Genomic DNA, 8,016 nt, shown 5'->3' with positions numbered 1-8,016 from the left:
TTACTTAGTGTCATTAAATCAGATGGAGCAAATACATCCTGTTGAAAATTATTTCTGACCAGACAAACAATGTCAATATTCAGAAACTCAAACATGGATGATAAATGAAATCATAATGAAGAAACATATTGTGCGTAGAAAATATTTGAAGGCTAAATATGATCTCTATAAAACTCATCAACTGCCATAACCCTAACTAATCACCGGACCTCATCCATCATGTTTAGAGGCAGGTAAAGTAATAGATTCCTAAGTAAAGCACGGACATGATTCTACAATGTAAAATAGCCACTTAAATGTATTTTTGTAAAATGTGCTTATGTTGCTCTCTCTTGGCGAAAAAGTGGTACTGTTCAAATTGATTGCCACTGATTTTTTAAAACTTTTAAAAAAGGTTTTCTTGTTAAGAGAAACAGTTTATTTTGAAACAGCATTTTCAGTACCATTTGCACAAATTGAAGTGCTAATTGCTAACCTTAGAACAGCTAGGACTACTTTAAATAATTCTGAGTTTCTAAATTGACATGAATTAAAAGCCAGTTGGAGCACACAAACATTTTCATTTATGGAGTCCCAGGAAATTTCACTTTGTAATAAATAGAGTACCAAAGAAAATGAACAGGAGGGTACTAACTACTTAAGAAACTGTACTTTGAAAATCTGATTTACTGAAAGGTGAAAGTATTTGCTAGCTCCTAAGTGCTCTATCCATTTATACATTTGCAGAAACAAATTATGACCCATTTGAAAAGAAAACTTACTGTATAAGCACAAGTGGTAGCAAAAAGTCCAATTGATTGGTATAAAAAACAAACAAAACAAAACAAAAAACTGATTACCAGTTTTAAAACCAGAGTCAGTGATCTGCTGGAGCCAACTACTGTTGTTGTTTTTTAGTTGCTAAGTTGTGTCTGACGCTTTTGTGACCCCATGGGTATTAGCCTGCCTGGTTTTTCTGTCCATGGTATTTCCGTGGCAAGAATACTGAGTTGCCATTTCCTTCTCCAAGGTATCTTCCCATCCCAAGGATCAAACCCATGTCTCCTGCATTGCAGGGGGATTCTTTAACACTGAGTCACCAGGGAAGCCCCAGAGCCAACTATTACCAACTTGCAAAAGTTAACTGTGAACGTAATGCCGCAATTTCATGTTCACTGACATAATTTTGATATTAGAAATCTGTCACGTGGAAGTATTTCCACTACAGAAACTGGCAAACACTATAATGACGGTTCCATTTTTTCTATGTATTTACCAGCATAGCACTAGAATTGCTGAAGAGCATGCCACAACCATCTTTTCCATTGGTCAATGACAGCTGATATACAATTAACAAATTGACACAAAACAAAAATTTTCCTAATTGCAATGAGTGTAAATACTGAATAAGGAACCTGTCAGGGTAAGTTTATCTACTAGACACTGTTAAAGTGAAAATAATGTTAAATTAAATTATAGAATCTTGGAATAACCAAGCATATTTTCTTCTCTTTTTAATTCACTTAAAACTCAAGCAACATATAGAATTTTATTATTAGAATAGAAACTTCACAATTACCATTTCTACTCTTCCAAATCAAGAGTCTTTTCAGAGAGGCACTCTAGTCATACTTTAACCTGCATTAGCCAAATAGAGCTCAGTAACCTTTGGGAAATTTAACTTATCAAAATACCACACTCAACGAAAGTGAAAAAATATTTTATGTGCCTTTGTATTTTAAATATGAAACAGAATAAAGTAGATGTTCAATCACGTAAATGAAGACATCAAAGATACAGGCCAAAGTTTGTTTGACAAAACTTGAAAATGGTGTTCCATCAGCCAAGCCCCTCATCTGCTGATTGAGTTTCTCATCTTTGGAAGGCAACACTCAGGGACTTTTGAGAGCTGTCCTTTCCCTTAGAAGACATACCCATAAGTTTACAGAAATAACCTCAAGAACTGTTACGGTGTTTAAAACTGTAGAGCAGGACCTTCAGTCTATAAAGTTGTTGTTCTATTGTTTAGTTTCTAAGTTGCGCTGGACTCTCTGTGACCCCATGGACAGTAGTCTGCAAAGCTCTTCTATCCATGGGATTTCCCAGGTAAAAATACTGGAGTGGGTTGCCATTTCCTTCTCCAGGGGATCTTCCCAACCCAGGGATCAAACCTGAGACCCCTGCAATGGCAGGCAGATTCTTTATCACTAAGCCACAAGAGAAGCCCATCTATGAGATAAGAAAACTTCACTTCTGAAATATCAGTCTTCTGCAGCTCACAGATGTCAAAGGCAATGCCAGGAACTCACACTGCATGGTCTGGTAGCCTGTGCCTGCTTTAGGTACAGCTCACTGTGCAGGGAGGATTATCAAGTGGAAGTTTGATTGATTATTATAATTCCAGTTCTGCCTCTGCCCCCAGCATCTGTTTGATGATATTATACCTCACGGTGACTATTTTATTGAAAAGAATATAATATTAATTAATTAATGATTACATATAAATAATAAAGAGACTAATTGAGCAATAGTTCAGTGAAGTAGCTCTAACAATGTCACTAAGAATGACAGCAGAGCTATGGAATTGATAAATAGTGCCAGAAACTGAGGACAGAAACGCTGTCTTTTAAATTAATCTTTCCATGTATTTCCTCATAATGAAAACCAATAACAAGAGCATATTTTAGATGAAAAGATTCTAGAGAAGATATAACCATTAAAGCAGCAAGAGTTGTCTATCATTTAAACTTCAGAATAGAATATCTAGTGATGTAAGATTGCTGCTAATATTATTGACAGAAGAGCAGGAAGATCATCATATCAGTAACACAGAGAGAAAGAATTATCACACTGCAAAGAACAATCAATGGGAATGCAATTTTCACTGTTACAAGTCATTAGGTTGAAGATATATGAGAATCAGCTTTAAATACAACATATAATCAGAATTTATTTTGGAACCATACAATAAAAATAACTTTTGAAACTGCATCAAATCAATAAGGTATTTACTAAATAAAATAAAAGCCTGACCTCCAAACACCTGTTTTGAAGGTAATCTATCATAAGCAATGAAAATAAGACTTTATCTCTCTCTTTGATGACTTCAGAAATACACACATCAATCTTCATAAACACCCTATCGACACTATCGTTATCATCCCCATTTTACAGATAAGGAAAATGAGAAACACTGTGTTAAGGAACTTACTCAAAGTCAGGCCGTTAGGAGACCGTAGAATTGGGATTCAAATACTGACAGTTCCACTCCTGAGTCCTGCCTCCTGGCAACTGCATTTTATACCTCTCATCATTCGGACTAAAATGAAACTGTAGAAAATCCAGGAATCCTTTCTGAAGAAAAATTTTATATTTTCCTTTTCCTACTATATACTCCTCTCACATCCATACATGATCACTGGAAAAACCATAGCCTTGACTAGACGGACCTTTGTTGGCAAAGTAATGTCTCTGCTTTTCAATATGCTATCTAGGTTGGTCATAACTTTCCTTCCAAGGAGTAAGTGTCTTTTAATTTCACGGCTGCAGTCGCCATCTGCAGTGATTTTGGAGCCCCAGAAAATAAAGTCTGACACTGTTTCCACTGTTTCCCCATCTATTTCCCACGAAGTGATTGGGACCAGATGCTGAGTGCTGAAGAATTGATGCTTTTGAACTGTGGTGTTGGAGAAGACACTTGAGAGTCCCTTGGACTGCAAGGAGATCCAACCAGTCCATTCTGAAGGAGATCAGCCCTGGGATTTCTTTGGAAGGAATGATGCCAAAGCTGAAACTCCAGTACTTTGGCCACCTCATACGAAGAGTTGACTCATTGGAAAAGACTCTGATGCTGGGAGGGATTGGGGGCAGGAGGAGAAGGGGACGATAGAGGATGAGATGGCTGGATGGCATCACTGACTCGATGGACGTGAGTCTGAGTGAACTCTGGGAGTTGGTGATGGACAGGGAGGCCTGGCGTGCTGGGATTCGTGGGGTCACAAAGAGTCGGACACGACTGAGTGACTGAACTGAACTGAACTATATACTCCTATTTGTAATCTAAATATTAAACATCAATTCTGCTTTCTGTTAAGCAAAGTACTTATTGTACCTGGATGCTTCTAAGGGAATTCCATCAGGGAACCAGAGCTAAGCCCTCACATTATAGAGACCTTCCATGCTAACAAAAATAGAATGCATTTCATAGAGTTCCTTGCATATCTTTCTGTTATTTATCCTTATTACATTTCATTATAATTATTTGCATAGATGACTTTTTCCTGTACTGGAATTGCAGCTCATGAAAAGTGAGCACACTGTCTTATTAATCGTTTGTTTCTCTGGTATCTAGCATAGCTCCTGACATACAGCTGATACTTGATAGCTGTTTGTCCAAAATGGAATTACATGTCACAGCCAATGAAAGCAGGCTTGAAAGGAACAACTTCAGCCTGCATATTAAACACACAATCATTTTTTACACTAAATTTTTCACAACAATGAATAAAATGTAGATAATCCCTTGATTTCTCTCCTTTATTCCTCTTATAAAATAGGTCCAAAAGTCTGAAAGATTCCCCTCAGAAATTCTCTTGACTCTGGATCCACACACCTCAGCTGAGGCCCTGGTCCTAACTCCAGTCACAGTTATAACTACTTTCCACCAAGCCTAGTCTTCCTCCTTCCACCAGACCAGCATAGCCAACTCCACAAATCGCAGACCCCATCTTCTTACTACTTGATTTTTTTTTAATGCCCATTGTCTCTGCTGTGTAAAGGAGAAAATCCAGACTCTTAAGTGTAGCATCTAAGGATTTTGCAATTTGGCCTCAACTTACCTCTCTTTGGGCTTTCCTGATGACTCAGGCAATAAAGAATCTGCCTTCAATGCAGGAGACCTGGGTTTGATCCCTGGGTTGAGAAGATCCCCTGGAGAAGGGAATGGCATCCCACTCATTCTTGCCTGGAGAATCCCTTGGACAGAGGAGCCTGGCAGGCTATATAGTAATGGGGTTGCAAAGGGTCAGACATGACTAAGCAACTAACACACACACACACACACACACACACACACACACACACACACCTCTCTTCATTCACTCAATACCCCAACCCACATTGAGCTACACTGAATTTCTCAGCTCTGTGAGTCTTGCCCTCTCACCTCTGATGCTCCCTGTGATGGAACCCGCCTTTTGGCTGTTGAAATCCTGCTCATATGTCAAGACCTAACTCCACTGCCCTCTTGTGACACTGTTCCCAGTTCTCCCACACAGGATGCACGTGGTTTCTGCTATTCTTGCACACATAAAACCCTCGCATCTCCTTGTACCACCTGTCTGCATTAGTGCTACCTAGCAGAGACCTGTGCATCTCCCTACCTGGAATGTGAGCTCTGTATACTCCAGAGCTCCATTCAGCGGCACTTGGCCAGTAGTAGGCCTAGTGCTGTTTGTGGTGCTAACAGCATTCATCAAGCTCTGTTGAGCAAAACCAAGAGCAGCCCACGGTGGTGGTGGTTTAGTCACTAAGTCATGTCCGACTCTTGGGACCCCTTGGACTGTAGCCTGCCAGGCTCCTCAATCCATGGGATTCTTCAGGCAAGAATACTGGAGTGGGTTGCCATTTCCTTCTCCAACAGCAGCCCATATATAGCCTTTATTTATGATTTTTCTCTACACCCGTTTCAGAGAAGGCATGTGCATGGTAATTCTGTGATATTTATACTTAGTATTTCCAAAAAACAAAAACTTAAGTCTGTTCCTTATAGAAAACTCAATTTAAAAAAAAAGAAAAGAAAAGAAAACTCAATTTCCCCTTTTATTCAATGTTTCCAGAGATCTCAATTAGAGGACCTTTGGGGGAACTGAACAGCCACAGTGTTTCCTTGTTCAAAACTGACCTGCTACCCAAGAAGAGGAATGAGCTAGACTGCAAAGCCGGAAATAGGTGATGGGAGGACCTTGATCATGGCCCAGAGTGCCATGATCGGTTGGGGAGCTTGCAATCCTAAAATATCTCCACAGAATTGTGCTTCTCTGGGATGGAGGAAAAAGGCATCACATGGAAACAAAATAACAACAAAGAACATTTATTGGGGGGCATGTACCAGGCTCAGAACCTTGCATCAGTTCAGTTCAGTTCAGTTCAGTTGTTCCGTCGTGTCCGACTCTTTGCGACCCCATGAATCGCAGCACACCAGGCCTCCCTGTCCATCACCAACTCCCGGAGTTCACTCAGACTCACGTCCTTTGAGTCAGTGATGCCATCCAGCCATCTCATCCTCTGTCGCCCCCTTCTCCTCTTGCCCCCAATCCCTCCCAGCATCAGAGTCTTTTCCAATGAGTCAACTCTTCTCATGAGGTGGCCAAAGTTCTGGAGTTTCAGCTTTGGCATCATGCCTTCCAAAGAAATCCCAGGGCTGATCTTCAGAATGGACTGGTTGGATCTCCTTGCAGTCCAAGGGACTCTCAAGAGTCTTCTCCAATACCACAGTTCAAAAACATCAATTCTTCGGCACTCAGCTTTCTTCACAGTCCAACTCTCACATCCATACATGACCACAGGAAAAACCATAGCCTTGACTAGACGAAACTTTGTTGGCAAAGTAATGTCTCTACTTTTGAATATGCTATCTACATTGGTCATAACTTTCCTTCCAAGGGGTAAACGTCTTTTAATTTCATGGCTGCAGTCACCATCTGCTGTGATTTTGGAGCCCCAGAAAATAAAGTCTGACACTGTTTCCACTGTTTCCCATGAAGACTAGGCCAATTAGTTCCCTCCCAGCACTATAAGGGAAAGCCCTATGCTACTATGAAGAAACTGAGACTCATAGGCAAGGAAACCCAGGTCATCTGGTATCTGAGGCCACTCTTTCAACCAGCATCTTACTTCACTGAGGATAACAATATCTAGGGATTTTGGTTTAGCTTGGTCTAAATCCCAGTGTAAATAATTTTAACTTACTTGTGATCTTGAGAGTGGATTTTGTGGGTACATAATAGGTGATTTTACAGAATGGATGAAGATGATCAGCACTTGGTAACAAGTTTCCTTCATCCCATTCCTACAGATACTGACATCCTGATGACACATCGACAGACACAGATCACAAGAAGAGTCTTCTGATCATCGGTGAAATTATTTTTTTATACAATGATAAAATGACAATACTACATAGTTTAGTGCTTCCTATATTCCTCACCAGAGAAGGCAATGGCACCCCACTCCAGTACTCTTGCCTGGAAAATCCCATGGGCGGAGGAGCCTGGTAAGCTGCGGTCCATGAGGTCGCTAAGAGTCGGACACGACTGAGTGACTTCACTTTCACTTTTCACTTTCATGCATTGGAGAAGGAAATGGCAACCCACTCCAGTGTTCTTGCCTGGAGAATCCCAGGGACGGGGCAGCCTCGTGGGCTGCGGTCTATGGGGTCACACAGAGTCAGACACGACTGAAGCGACTTAGCAGCAGCAGCAGCAGCATATTCCTCACAAAAAAACTCTCACATAGATAAAATCAGTATTTATTTTTAAGAAATGAAGACCCTGTCTCACACAGCAGAACCAGGATTGGAACTCACACCATCTGTTTCTTGTTGCAATGGATGTTCTCTTACACAAGAAAAGTAAACAAGACAATAGATGAGAGAGAAGAAGCTAAGGGAGATTATAAAGCAGACTCCAACCTATATAAGGAGCTTCATTTTATTTTCCCAAACCTTGGGATTACTTGTAAAGGTGTTATGGTGCCATGGAGTTCTTTAAGAAATCTATAATCCCCTATTTAATAATGAAGTACCTAGGTCAGATGTGCAAACTGGTGTGAAAAATTCTAGTATGTATAAGATCAATATTAGAAATTTCAGCTCTAGAAGTGGGCTTTCTCATGGTTTATCAGGATGCATGTTCTCTGGAGATTCTGAGTACCCACAGAACTGAGAGAAGTGAAACCATTTACTTGCTGCTCAGAGAAAATGGATACTATGCGGACCAAAATGCTGGGGAAAAAATATCAATCCAAAGTATAGATAAT

Source organism: Bubalus kerabau, chromosome 6 (genome assembly GCF_029407905.1).
Source record: "Bubalus kerabau isolate K-KA32 ecotype Philippines breed swamp buffalo chromosome 6, PCC_UOA_SB_1v2, whole genome shotgun sequence".
Classification (NCBI taxonomy): domain Eukaryota; kingdom Metazoa; phylum Chordata; class Mammalia; order Artiodactyla; family Bovidae; genus Bubalus; species Bubalus kerabau.
This window is presented reverse-complemented; position numbering follows the sequence as displayed.